The sequence below is a fragment of the Aythya ferina genome, assembly GCF_964211825.1.
Source record: "Aythya ferina genome assembly, chromosome: 4".
In the NCBI taxonomy this organism is placed as follows: Eukaryota; Metazoa; Chordata; class Aves; order Anseriformes; family Anatidae; genus Aythya; species Aythya ferina.
Window position 1 is genome coordinate 45,436,429 of NC_140300.1, and position 14,815 is coordinate 45,451,243.

The 14,815-nt window shown below is 41.7% G+C and overlaps 1 long non-coding RNA gene across 1 annotated transcript; it reads left to right on the plus strand.

Moving 5' to 3' along the window:
• Positions 1–4,801: 4,801 nt before the first annotated feature.
• LOC311435908 lies at positions 4,802–9,780 on the plus strand. Its single transcript, XR_014692484.1, has 2 exons — positions 4,802–4,967; positions 8,969–9,780. It is a non-coding gene; the product is annotated as an uncharacterized lncRNA (long non-coding RNA).
• The last annotated feature ends 5,035 nt before the right edge of the window (positions 9,781–14,815 follow it).

Consider the following 14,815-nt stretch of genomic DNA (forward strand, 5'->3'; position numbering starts at 1 on the left):
ACTGACTAAATATCAAACCTCAGACCAATTAAGTGACAATAAAATTCAAGGAGTAAGACAACCTGCTGCCATACAATGTAAAAAAGAATTTAATATATTGAGATAGGTGGTGAGAAGACCAGTTTGGAGCCATTGCACTAAAAAAAAATAAATAATAAAATAAAAATCTATCCAAGAGGAATTCATAACAGATGCCAATCCCAATTTTACCTGAAGATGCTGACCCAAAGAATAAATTAAATCCAAACATGGTAAACATCATGGCTGAATAGCCCACAACTCTGATTGCATAACTCAGTTTATAGATTAGGATGAACCCTGTGTAGAGCAACCTATGGATAAGAGAAAGGAAATATGGTTTACTAAGACTTTGTGTGTGTAGCAGAGTGGCACAAAATGCCAAGTGTTATATTGAATATGTGACTCATACTGAAGTGTTTGTGTAAATCCATTGAAGTTTTAAACTTCTATATTTTTCCCTTACCTAAATGTGGATAAAAATGTGTAATACAGAAAAAAGTTCAGGGGGAAAGAAAAAACAAACTAAAAAGCAAGCATGCAAACAAACAAAAAACAGAAACAATTTGTTTTGCTTCAGTTTTCACAAGAAATGGTAATGGTGAACAGATTGATAATGTAATTAAAACAGCCAGGAGCTGTGAAGGAGGAAGACATAAGCCAGAACAGGTGAAAAATAGTAGAGATAGAAAAACTAGATACAACTCCAGAAGACTGGAGAAGGAAGAATAGATCTTTCTTTAGGGAGTCAGATGAGGTTTTAAGAAATAAATTCAGACTATTTGATGTGCATTCCTCTCCAGGCTCAATAAGACCTGAGATGACTGCTGTTGGTAAAAGACTGCAGAATGAAAAAAACATGATGGGATGGATTTAATTTGAACTCTTCTTTAATATATATTCATGTGCACGGCCTATTTGATAAGCACTAGGTTAGGAGAACTTATTCATGCTCCAGTTGTAAGAAGCCTTCAAATTCAACTGCTAATGGCCCCATTTGTTATCTGTGAAGACTTGGTGCAGGGGAATTCTAATTTGATCATCTCCATCTACAGGTTTTCTTCAACTAACAAAACTGAGAGAAAATTATATAAATAAATAAATACAAATACCCCCCCCCCCCCCCAAAAAAAAAAAAAAAAAAAGAGCACAAAAACCTACACAAAGACAAACCACCAAAAAAGAACAGGCCATGGAGTTTTTCCTGACAGAGGCCTGTGGGTTGCTCTGAAAATGATGTAACTGGTAAGAACTGAGAACTCCCCACGTGGGCAGAAATCTCCACCAGCAAAACCCGAGGAACAACCCCCATCTGCAGCGGTGTGACAGGCTGTGGGCAAAACTGAGACAGTCATTTCAAAGTACTGACATCCTACAGCTCCGTTTTGCATGATTAGGTTTGACTAAAAGATTGCCAAATGGCAAAATTTACACGAAAATGTGATTTGTACAGCATCCGACACAATAGGGCCTTTGGCTCTAGAACAACAATGCTAGTCTGTCTTGCACCCCATAAATAATTAGTAATCCCAGTCTAGCAAACGATTATAACACTGAGATACAACTTGCCAGACCCACACATTCTGCCCTCAAAAGCCAAAGTGTCTTTTGGACACAACCAACGCTACTGAAACAACCATTAAAGTTTATTTTCTAACTCAAGTTACACATGGTGGTGACTGCATGGCTAAAGCTTTGGGAGCAACTTCTAAAATCAGTGCAGACAGTTTGGCCTCTGAGCCTGGAAGATGCTCCTATGCGCTGTCAGAGAAAGGCATGCTCAGCTGCATTAATTTGGGATGCAGCTCAGCTACATGACCACACTACTGATTTTTTTATTTTTTTTTAAATCTAGGTGATATCAAACTTAATAAAGTATATTTGCTCAAATTGCCTGTCATGAGGAAATATTCTAATTATTTTTCATAAGCAGGATTTGAAACCTCCTAAATAGTTAAAAGCCCCGTAATGTCAGTTTTCCCCATGACTTTTGCCCAAGCTTGATGATGAGAAAGATAAAACAAGAATGTGTTTGTAGCATTAGCTCCTGCATTTTAAATAAAAATAAAATATCTGCGGGGTGATAGTTTTAAATGTCATTTGGTGTGGGGCAGTGGGATTTTTTTTAAAGCAAACAAAAAGCATGATCTATCTAGATCATGATTTCTATGTTATTTCTGTGGAAGATAAATCTCATTTCTTAACCTGAAAAGTAGCATGCTGAAGGAACGTGTGTTTCTCCTTCTGAAACCTAAAAGAATTTTGCCAGATTCTTTTTTTTTTTTTTTTTTTTTTTCTCCTATGGAAAACGAGTAACTCCCCCCAACAAAATCCTCCCCCAACCCATAAACCATGCAACTATTGAGCAGACTGGTATTCCGCAATGTAAACTTAAATAAATGAACAGAAACACCTGCAGAAGATGACTGCAGGCCCTCACTTCTTGACCCTGCAGCACTGGTGTTACAGGACCATATTCTGCTGCTCGTGTCCAGAAAAGTGTCTGAACTCTTTCTGTGTCACACAGCCCTCCCGGCCTGCCACAGGCCAGCAGTTCCTACAGCTGACCTGAGCTCTCCTGGCCTGCACCAAGGCCACCAAAGGCTCCCTGTTGCCCACCTGCCTTGCCACTGTCTAGCACAATCCCTCTCTGGTGTGCTTTCAGACTGTGGTGTGGGTTCTTTTCCCTGCAGGCTGGCAGTGGAGTCTGAATTTCAGTGGCAGAGCCAAAACAGAATGGACATGCATCTTCTGTAAATCAGCTACTTTCTAATACAAATCTATAACAGAGCATTATTACAGCGTTAGCTCCAAAAAGGAGCCCTCGTTAATGTAAAGATGGTGTCACAACCTCAGGTGACGCTAAAAGCAGATCACTTGGTATGTATTATTTGCAATTCGTAACTGTTTCAAAATTTCTTATTGAATTTTATCTTTCATATTGTTAATTTTAATACTGTTATCCTTCACTTGAAATGCAGCAATATTTTGTCATGTAGATGAGGACAAAGATGTGGATCTAGTCCTACAGATGAAAACCCCAAGTATTGATTTATTGTTAATACTTGAAGGTCACCATCTGGACAATTCCATAAAATAATACATATGCATTGCTGCTAAATGGAAGCTTTAACATCTGGATCATATTATTCCAAATTTTCCTCATCCACCCATCATAGCAAGAGGAATTTCCTGACAAATCAGATTGCTGCCCAAAGGTAAAATGTTTTTCTCATTACCGTACTTTAAATGAGCTCAAAAAGACCTAGAAGTGAAGTCAGCATCAGCGTCATAGACAACTTTCCCATTTTCTAATTATGCAGATTAAGCAGGTCACACAAGCACCAACTGCAAAATGTCCATCTGTACTCTGCCTCCCTCGCAACATACCCCCGCCCTGAGCAAGGAAGGAAGCGTATCACAAGCAAACTCAGCAGAAGAGCACTACCCTACTGTCCTTCCCATCCTATAGCACATGGGGAAAACTGCATGCATAAAGAAAATAACTGTGTAATAATTAGATTTATTGTGACAGACTGACCTCACCAGAACTCGTTAACTTGGCAACACAAGCTAACTGGCTTTCTAAAAATCTAGTTTCTTTTGATGTAGACATATTCAAATACTCAAAAACATATGCATGAGAGAAGTAATAAATCAGATGCTTGGGTTTTCCTTAGGTTTAAATTAATATGCTTATACTTGATAGCACACTAGAAATTGGCAGAGACTTCCATATCAAGCAAATCGCACAACCTTGTTTTCAAGTTTAGCCTCGTTGCTTAGGCATAGAAAGCAATGCTGTCAGAAGTATGCTGCTTCTTTTAGGAACTGTGTTCCAAGTAAGCTCTCACGACATGATCGCCACACGATAGAAGATGTATAATCAGTAAAATGGGCAATCACCTACAGGACCAGAAGTATGTCTTTTTTTTGTGTTTGAAACTGTTCTGAGACCATGACAAATCTGCCTTTCTACCTCAGATAGTTTAAGATTTCTGTTATGCCAGGGGAGAACAATTTTGTTCGCATATATCACATTTATTTAATTTTAATCAATGGACAGCTTCCAACAGCATGCAAATTGCATTATAAGAATCAGCTGAGTACCTGATAGTCAGAATTTTCCTTTGGGAAAAGACGGAGTCAGAACACTAATAAGCCTTTTCCTTCCTTTCCCATTTGATATGTTAGACTCCTGCCCTTATGCTGAGCAAAATGGATAGGAGAGGCTAGGATAGGGTAGGAATGGTTTTCCAAGGATCGTAATTCTCTGAGTAGCATTTGTGGTTGCCACCCCTTGTCCCAGAGCACATAATACAGCTGCAAGCACATAATTGCCTCCACCTCAGCGTATTATAGGAACGCAAAATTTGTGAGCGAAATGGGGAAATGAGAGTGTTATCTCAGCACAGATGCCAATTATTGAAAATCGTGTTTTTACAATGTGAATTATCAGACTGCAGGCTCCATAGTTATTTTCAAAAATCTCAAACAACGATGATGAAATTCTGAAAAATAATAGAGGAATGATGATTTAACTTGCTTCCCCATCTTAGGGAAGTTAACCCCAAAATGTCACCTATCCTTTAGAAGGAAAAAAAGAGGGGGGGGGGGGCACAGTTGTCAGAGTGGTCCACAAACATTTTATTCCAGGCCAAGTCTTACTAGCAAAACCTCTTGCTTATTTCCCTCCCCCTGCTTTCTGCTAGGATTACACCCATGTTACTTTATACCTAGCCATCTGGTGAGGGGCAATCTCTTCCCTCTTGCCAAAATTATCCACAGCTGAGCCTTGGTTGCTTTGCTGCAACTTTTTGCTCTTGCCTCTTTGAAATAGGAGCCTTCCCCAGCATGCCTTTTTTCATCAGGAGACATTTTACATTCTCGATAAGCCTGGATAAGGCTCTTTTGGAAGCTACAGGCTGTTGCTGTTTCTCTTGCATCTAGTAAGTAGTTGCTGCTTTTTATTTTTTTTTGTTCTTTTTGAGCAAGCTAATGAATGCCCTTTCCTTTTAGGGCTGTTTTTATGCTCCCCTTGGCCTTCATTTCCTTTTTCCTTTAAAAAGAAACCAAACTTTTCTTTTTTTTTCACGTTTTCAAAGCACTTTAAAGGGGAGGGAGGGAGTCAATCACTGCAATCCCTTGCTTTATTTCTACTACTACCAAGACTGTGCAATTCTGTCCGAGCTCTATGTCTGTGAACAGCATGGGTATCTGGAGCAGGGACCAAGCACCCATCCGTAACTCAAAGAATTTGTCAGAAAGGTCTGCTAGCTGTTGTTGCTTTTCAAGCCTTGATGTGGAATGGAAGGCTGGCTGCTTGTTTTGTTGATGTCCTTGGGCAGCAAATCAAAATGAAAGCACTTTTTTGCTCAGAGAAAAGGAGTCTTATTTTACCACCAACAACACCCCCAATCAAAAATAACATGTTCTATGTCTTTTTGTCCCATTTCCCTTCTTTTTTGCTCCTAAAGATGCAAGCATGTTGTTACAAACACAGGAAAATGTTTGGTTATGCTGTGCATAACCCGTGTGTGAACTATACAAGCATAAACTGAGTGGCCAAAAGCTGGATGGCAAGTAAGAGAAGCTCATAAGCAAGCAAAAGTCGAGGGCTGTTTTCTCTTTAGCAAGCATGTGGTTGTTTTTCAAATTTTGACTAATTTAAATGTTTCCCACCAAATCAAACAAAAATGATATGCACATGAATGTAAGCATAATAACTGCCACCTGGAGGAACTGTGCTGCAGAAATCTAGACCTGCCTGTACTTAGCGAGGCAGTAGATTTTTGTTATTGTTGTTTATTTTAATGTCAAATGGACAATTTCCTGTCTGCATTAACCAAGTTGTTTAAATACTAAATGTGACCACCTTTACAGCTTCCCCTCCTAAGTTAGATGGTTTCATTATCAGTAACTATATTTTCATGTAACAGTGTGTACTATTTATTTTTGCACCTACCTCGACTTTGTATCTTAATGTTTGTTCTATTTGGTTAGTCTTCAAAATACAGTAGATAAGAAGATTTTAACAGTTACAGCACTGGTAAAAATCCATAATTTTAACACTGCTGACTGACGTGCTTTTAGAGAAAGCAAACTAACGCAATGAGATCGATGATGTGTTCAAAAATGACACACAAATATCCAGATATAAAGCATGAGGGCAGCTATAACTGAATATATTAGCCTGCAAGTTGCTTAGGTGAAAAACACTCTTTGGGTAACTTAAGTGGTGTAAATTCAATGAACTGTCTACTGGCAGAGACACGATCAGCAGCATTCTCTTACAAAGTAAATTCATAGATAGATGGGTAAGGTAGTAGACGTGAGAATATATTAGTTTCACAACAGAGCGTGAAGCAGAACTGCCAAAATTCAGTCCAAAATTAACTTCAGCTTCTGGTGCCACTATTTTTTACTGCAAGAGGCTCTGCTTCACTTCCTCTTTTACTGAAGGAGGCCTCACTGCTGTCACACAGCTCTACACTTAAAGCTCAAGTCCCAATGTGTTTCTGTTGCAGATGTTCAGCTTTGTTTATTTTAAAACTCACTGCAAAAACAGAAAAACCATCACAAGTCTTACTGAAGCTTTGCAACACTTGTGGTTGTACTGGAGCATTCCTAAATTAGATTAACTGCACTTAAAAGTATAGTTTTTTATTTTTATTTTCCCCTGTAAGAGTTATGTCACTCTTTAGTTCTGACTGCTCCTGTGAGCTAGTGGTTGGGAATGAAGCTTCAGTTGCTGAAGAGTAAGTTAGACAAGTAATAGGACAGGCAAGCACAGGCTGCTGGTGTTTTTGTAGGATGCTGGTGTATCCTGCTTAGACTCCCATGGGCAGCCAGAGACCTTCCTGGCTGCTCATCACTACATGCACATTTAGACTGCAGGCGTGTTGTGGCACTGACGTGGTGCCAGTCTCATGGAAGACCATGACACGGACTGTCTGCGTGACTGCAGTCACTTTGGTATTCTGCTCCTTATTCTAGATGCCTGCTAAAATCAATAAGGCAAAACTGGAAGGAAAGAAGCAGATGAGAAGCTCTAAAGTCATTTGTCTGAGATGCTAGCATGAACATAAAATGGTTGAATGACACAGCAAAGCTGGTCTAGAAGAGAAATTAAAGAGCACATCAAAGTGAAGTCATATTGCACGTGCTTGTACTGTATGTGCTCAGGGTTAGGAGTGTGTGTGCCCCTGTAAAGGCAGAGTTAGTGACATGAACCTAAAATGATTAACATTTCACCCTGGTTCCTAACTTTGTGAAGTGCAGCTGAAGAGTCTGTTTCACAACTTCTCTGCTAGAATTTTATGCCACTGTGAAACTCCACTAACCGTAAAACTGTCATATACCAGGCTGTTTTTATATCCCTTCCTAAAGCTGTTTCTGTAAATTGTATCAAGGCTTCATTCTTCTGTGTTTAACAGACCTGTCAGAAGTATGTGGGTTTGAACCTCCCAGTCTTAAAAATCCTGCAGGGTCTGAGGAGCAATTGCCAGGGGATCAAGAACTGATCGAGACAGTTATCGATGTCACTGCAACTGAAGCTCTTAACAGGAAAAAAGAAATATCAACCTACAGATGGCTTAGGGTGCTCATCAGTTTATGAAGGGGGAAACGCTGAGAAACTGCTTGCGTGCTTAAAATTCTGCCTGTCTCAAATATCTGTGCATTCCCCATTTATGCAGTAGTTTTATTCTTTTAATGCTTACTTAAAACCCACATTGCTTTCCAAGGACTGGCCCTTTCTGAGGTGCCTAACTTGTTCCAGCTATTGATTAGGGAGCTCAGGGGTGGAAATCATGTCACTCTGGCTTTCTCAGGTTTGCATAGAAGTTGTGGCAGGGAAAGGAAGTGAGCTGAAGCATCATAAGCCCCAGTTTTAGCACCTCAACCACGAGACTAACTTTCCAATTTATGTTATGTGTATGAATAACTTGATGAGTAGGGGCCTCGGATTCTCACGGTAAAACTTCTGTGGCCTTACTATCAGCTAGATAAGGGTAGTGACTTTGTTTTTCTACCTGGTCCATTATTAGACAGCTGTTTGAAAACTGAAAGCTTTTTCTTTAAAAGCTGTAACCTCCTGAAGACTGACCATAGCATCAGTATGCACATACAGACAGTAAAATACAAGTTGTTTTGTACAACTATTGAAGCTATCCTCCACCTGACCGGGAATCATGGCTTACTGCTTCCCATAGAGGCTCAGTTGTTTTGCTAGATGCAGACCCTTAAGAGTAAGTCATGCCTCCAAACTGAGAAAAAATAGATGCCATAAAGCAATGCAGCTGCAAAACAGCTGTCTTTCTGACAAGCTAATTGCATAGTACGATTGACAGTGTCTTTGCTTCCACTGAACAAGTAAAATCTGGGCCACAACCAAGGTTGCAACGAGAACAAGAACTATCTCCCTGTGCATTGATTTGTGGCCATGGTACTTTGCATGCATCTTCTGATATTGCAAACGGAAAAGAAAACATGCATGCTACTATTTAAAAAGTAATCATAATTTTAAAAAGTTTAAATTGTTTTGAAAGGCTTTGTATGAGAGATAGTGTAGGAAATGTGTTCTTATGCATGAAGAGGTAAGGTAACAAGCTAGATGAGAACAGTTGGGTCTCCATAACTGGAGCAGTTATGCTGAAAAGGAAATATGCATTGACTTTATGTCCACCCATTAATTTAATGGGCAAGAGCTGTCTCTTGTCTTTTTTTTTTTCCCTGTTAACTCAGAATATGCATATAGCCAGAAAAACAAAACAAAACAAAAAAACACACACCATAGTTCCTATGAAGTTTAAGATGACATTTTATAATCTCAGATTTGAAATCTTCCAGCCCAAGCTAAATGCAAACTCAGAAGAGGGCTTAAACCCCTGTGTTTCAGCTTCCTTCCCTGTAAAGTGAGAATTGTAACTGGTATTTATCTTCCTTCTAGGGTTAATGAGAGTTTCCCTGGAGCCATAAAGAAGGAGGGGATTGCCTTAGAGCTACAAATCAACCTCTTTCATAACTAAAGCTGAGTGAGGCTGCATCCCTGAGCCTTGCATCCCTATAGCGAGGATATTGATCTCCATCTGAGCTTGACTCATATCCACCTGGACGCTAGTTTTCCTCTGACCTGGGGCTTTCTAGGCCTACTTTCCAGGACTCAACAGCACCTCCTGGCTTCTAGATCTATGCGTACACAGCGCTTGTATATGGTGGCTCTTACTCATTTTTTCTTTATTTTTAAGCCACACGCGCACAGCACGTCTCTGTAACTCACTAAACAGAAGCACCACATCTTTGCCGACGGGCTGCTCACGTTAAGCATCCCGAAGCAGCTCGTCCGTGCCCTGCACCCGGTCCTCCCTCCCACCCTCCTTCCCTGCATCCCTCCCTCGGCCGCTCTTGGGGTGCCCCCTGACGGGCACGGCGCTGGGCACAGCCCTGCGAGCTCCGCACCGCTCCCGAGCCGGAGGGACGTGTGTCCTAAGGGGAAGGAATCAGGGGAAGGGGATATAATGTGCTCCCCCTGCTCCTCCACCCCCCCCCCGAGCAGGCATTAAGACGGTGGTTAAGGCAGTGTTTCTTGATATGGGACCTGCAAGGGGATGAAGCAGTACGTTTGTTGTACCTACAGGGAAACGTTGTGCTGCGACGGCTATAAAGCTGTTCTGTATTATTCTGCTGAGGAACTGATTAAACTGACAGAATGAGTAGTTCCCGTAAACTCTTTTCCAAAATAAAATTCTTTATTAACTATAATTCTGTGAACACAAAGGCTTCTGGTGTTGCTATAAATGTGCAATTCATCTAATAGAGCGTTTGCAAGTGGTAACTAAATCACGTTATTTCCATTGTTCTTCTGTTGATAACAAATCATTTTCCTGAAAGACATTCAAAACAAATATTATAACTTCACGGTGAACAACAGCCAGATGGGTTTCCTCATTTTAACCCTTACCACCCCTTCTGTCTTGGCAGCTGCTGCACTTGGATGCACAGGCCAGGGGTCTTCAAGTTCCCCCGTCCCTCTCCCCGAAGCTGCTCTGAAACCTGCTGCTGTGCTGAGGGTGATGGTTACGCTATTTCAGTTGCTGCAATGTAAAATGGGTGCTGCTAGTTAATCTCTTCAGGGTGACAGACCAACGGGGATGAGGATGTGCTGCGTGGACCTACGTTTATTCCATAACTTCAGTCAAAAGGGGCCTGGACAGTTACCTGCTCTGACCTCCAGTGCCAAATGCAGGGAGTGACACCAGGTTGCTCAGGGCCACATACGGCTCAGTTAGGATTATCCTCATGGACAGAGACTTGACCGCCCCCCCCCCAGGCCTACTGTGGCTGTTAAGTCTCTTTCTTAACCAATACACATGGACAAAATCACTGCAACAGAATTAGCAGGGGATATATATTTTTTCCATTTATAAAAATGTTTGCTTTTTCTGGCCAAATTGTCTGTTGTTGTTCATATAACTTCAAATACTGAGATGCCACTCTATGCCTTTTTTTTTTTTTTTTCCATGTACATCTTAGCACTATGAGGAATGTGTATTTGCATGATGCTCTGAATACTGTGGGATATGCTAAATATTTGCAGTCTGCCTTATATAAGTGAATGGCACTTTCCACTAGTCAGAGGAAGAGCCTGGGAATCCAACTCACCATTCACATAGAGAGGAGAAAAGTAAATATTTTAGAACTACTTAAGTACCAAAGGATGTAGCTGAACCTAGAAGAAACTTCAAGCATATCTAGATGCCTTGCTACTACTCTGCTTCCTCAGCTCCTGCTCTTTCTGTAAGTTTTCTTACAGAAGAGGCAAGTGATTCCTGATCTCTTATCTTTGAAGGGCATGAGGATCAAATTGAGGGAATAAAGCAAATTGGAGGGGAGCAAAAAAAGTCTTCATTATACTTTTTGTAGAGTCAAGTAAAGGCTCTGACATTCTAGTCTTAGCAGATACTGTGAAACTGAGACTTGTTGGTGGAGTTCATACGTACGCTAATGCACCTTTATAAATGTAGTGGACCATGTATCTGCAAACTCTGATCTCATTATAGGTGAATTAAACTGCAACGATTACATTACATAGCTCAGACTAGAAATGAATTGCAATTTACACTGCATTATTTATTTGTTTACCAGTTAACAAGTTGCTGAGAGTCTGAAAAAATATTTGTATCTTGATAATCAAATCTGATTTCTGCTGTCACTCTGTAATAAAACTGGAGATACACTTAGGATGCTTCATATCTCACTTTTCCCAACATTGCTCACAGTAACACTTAGCAGTGAGCTGTGCTGCACTTAAGAGGAAGGATAGTGGGACTTAAAATTAGTTTTATTTATTTATTTCAAAGATGGCAGACCATTTGCCAGTATTTCATCATACTGTATTAGCATACTTCTTTCCAACTTCTTAAAGTGGAAGAACATCCACAAAATACCGGTATATTTTTCCAAAACATGCTGATAATGGCACTTCAAGTATCAGCTTATCTGTGTTAGAATTTGTATATGGTAGCAGCTAAAAAGTGAAAACAAAATTACAGAGTAAAAAATGTTTTTAACTTCATTTTGGATAATGCCAAACAAATGTCATCTCCAGACTTCCCTTTTTAACCTCTGATCACTCTCATCCTACCCTACGCAGGTGTCAATGGCTTGGTGTTGGAGGCTGCCTGTATTATGAGTGAGAATGTGCTATGTGAGGGAAACACCAGAGCAGCAGGTGAAGGCTTGTCATAGCAGAGTGACTAGGAAGGTCCAAGGTCCATAGGGTGAAGGACTGGACAGGAGGGAGTAAGAAAAGTGCCATGAAATCCTGGGTTCAGTGACTTGTGGCACAGGTGTTGGGAGAACGAACAAAATGATGTATGTGAGGAAGCACAGTGTAATATTTTGATGGTGGCCATGGAGAAGTATTATGGGTACAGGCAAATGCTACACAGCATCATGGAGCACTGAAGACAGAGTGATGCTGTGTGTGCAGTTACCCTGTCTGTGAAGGCTGGGTGTGTGCCATGGGGGTGGCTGCATGGCAAGGGAGCGTATAGTGGATGATGGCAGCTGAGAAAGGTCAGTGAAGCCCTGTTCTGGTGTACAGACAGCTGAAAGTTTTATTTGGCCCCCAGGAAAAGGACAACTGAAGGTTTGTGGCCCAGATAGCAACTAAAAAGACAGGGAGGACAGAGAATCCAGTTTCTTATTATAGAGGAAATTATTACAATATTTTTAATGCCTCACATCTGGCTCTATGATGTTTGTTGTAATGCTTTCTGAACTTAGTGCTTGCAAACAGCTTCAAGGTCTTGGGACGTACTGTGATAACACAAACACACAAAACATACAAAGAGTAGGTGGATAGACTTTTTTTTTTTTTTCCTTCCCCCTCTTTTTCTTCCAAGTTACTGGAAGTGTGGAGGATCATGCCTTTATACATTGCTTTTCCCAACCTCCTCCATTACCAGATTTGTGCCTTTGGAGCAGTCCTCCTTGCTTGGCTCAGCACCACGTAGGTCCCCTCCGATGGCCTCTTCCTTTTCAGTTTGGTGGTGTGAGGTGCCTTAGGCTAGGAGGCAGGCAGCAGCAGTGTGTGGAGACTTGGGTTTGTCCTTCTCCCTTCCTGTGGAGATGTAGTGAGTTCCTGGGTGTCCCCCAAGGCCTGCATGCCCTCACAACCAGCAGTGTGACAGGGCTGAAGAGGCAGCTACTTGTCACACAGCCCACACCAACAGCACCTCTTACACACCTGTATCTATACAGTCTGTGTACGTACACACATGGCTGCAGCCAGCCGCCCCTCGCACAGCACTAGCCCCTCTCCAGCCACCTCTTCCTCCTGCCCCTGGCCCTGCTGCTGCTGAGCCTCCAGCACCCACACCATGGCCATGGCAACGGCCATGCCCTCAGCTATGGCTGTGATGGTTGCTGTGGACCCCCAGCAGCCATGCTGGTGAGCAGCCATTTGGTGGTGGCACAGCAGGGGCTGTGCAGAGCCCCAAGATGGAGGCGCTGGGGGTTGGTCTTGGATGGCTGGCAAAGTTGCTGGTCAGCAGAGGCTGCTTCCCTGGCAAAGGTCTGGGCAGGACAAGGATTTGCTTCCTTCCTGCCCTCTCACCCAGGGAGTTGATGGCCCTGGAGACAAGGGGGCACCTTGCTCCATCCACCCTCACCCTTGGCTGTGTGTGTGCAGTCTAGGCCACTGCTGTGGGTCATCTCCCATGAGATGACCTTTAAATATAAGGACATGTGTCTTTTATTGTCCTTCCTATTAGACCTCCCCAAGTGGCAGGCTGCATGAAGCCTTCCTGTGGCAGACTGAGCAGGGAATGGGAGCTGCTTAGGAAAAATGCAGTGGGAGAGGGATAGATGCAATAAAGTAGACATGTATTTTTCTCCCCTACACTTGCCCCACCAAAAGTCCAAGAACCAGAATTTTGGCAAGGTTTTTTAATAGTACCTAGGTTGGTACCTCCTCAGTGGCAGCTACCAGACCTTGGTGGTGGTCACAGCCATGGCTGGTGTGTGTTTGGCAGTGAGGACTGAAAAAGACTTCTCTCTCTCATCTAAACCTTGTTGTGCCAGGTGTATTTTTAAAACACATTTTTTAAAGTTTATAATAAGATCTTTGAGCTGTTGATGTAACTGTATAGCTGTTTGGTGGTACTAGATTATTTTCTGTGACAAGAGACTCCAAAATGGAGGTCGTCTGTGGTCTCCTGGCCCTTCCTGAGTCTGGTATCAAGGATCCTATAGAGATGGATCCATGCAAGTACCGAAATGGCTGTGAAGTGTTATTGTGTATCTATGTGATTCTGTGTGATTCTTAGCCAGAAAATTACAGGGGGCTTGCACGTGGTCCTTCCATTTTTGTGTGATGGGGGAGGAGGCTTTTTAGGACGGCTATGTTGTATGGGGAGAGAAATATGAGTAGTTATTTTGTACGTGCAGTTGACATCAGCCCTGATTTGAAGGGAAGCAGCAAGCTGAGTCTGGTCATGGGACATCCCCTGAAGACACCCAACATTGGCCCAATTATGTATTTGTACAAAGCAGTTTGGGTTTGAGCTTTCAGCTGAGCATTGTTCTGGCATGGCAGCCTAACAGATTGGTCCCTGATAGCTGGCTGCCGCCCCAGCTGGAGGGTAGAGCATAACCAAAAAATTGTGTGTTTGTCTCCTTGTGTTGTGATATTGGATGGGCTAAGTGTCAGTATACTGGTGACTCTGACCTTATGTAGTCACTTTACTCTGTTTAAAACTCATGTTTCAAGTGTGCCCTCATTGTTTTCACTTCATTCCTTCTTTAGGTTTTTGACCCCAGGGGCAAGTGCTGTTTGATACCCAAACTAAATCCTGCTAGTAAGACTTGTGCAATGTTTGCCACAAACTTCTCAGTACATTGCAGAGCTGTGCACCCCCTAGTATGTAAGAGCTACAATAATAAAAGTAATATCAGCCGCTGGTGGGAGGGAAAAGCCTTATCTGGGAAAGGTGGTGGTATCTGATTTTCCTATAAGTATATATGTGCATATATATAATTTTTATATATGTAAATACAGTGAGTTGTATATCGCAATAGTATGTAATTTCCTTGTATAGTTTCCATACTGGCCATTTAACCCAGAATATGCATCGAAACCCTCACAGTCAACCTAAGTCACTAAAAATTGTTCCCTTATAATAGTAGTAGCTTTGCATTTCTAAGTGCTCTTTAAAATGCACCAGTGGCATCTCTTTTTGCAAAAGTTGGAAGCCTAATCAGCATTTATTTCTGACAAAGCAGAAATATTCAC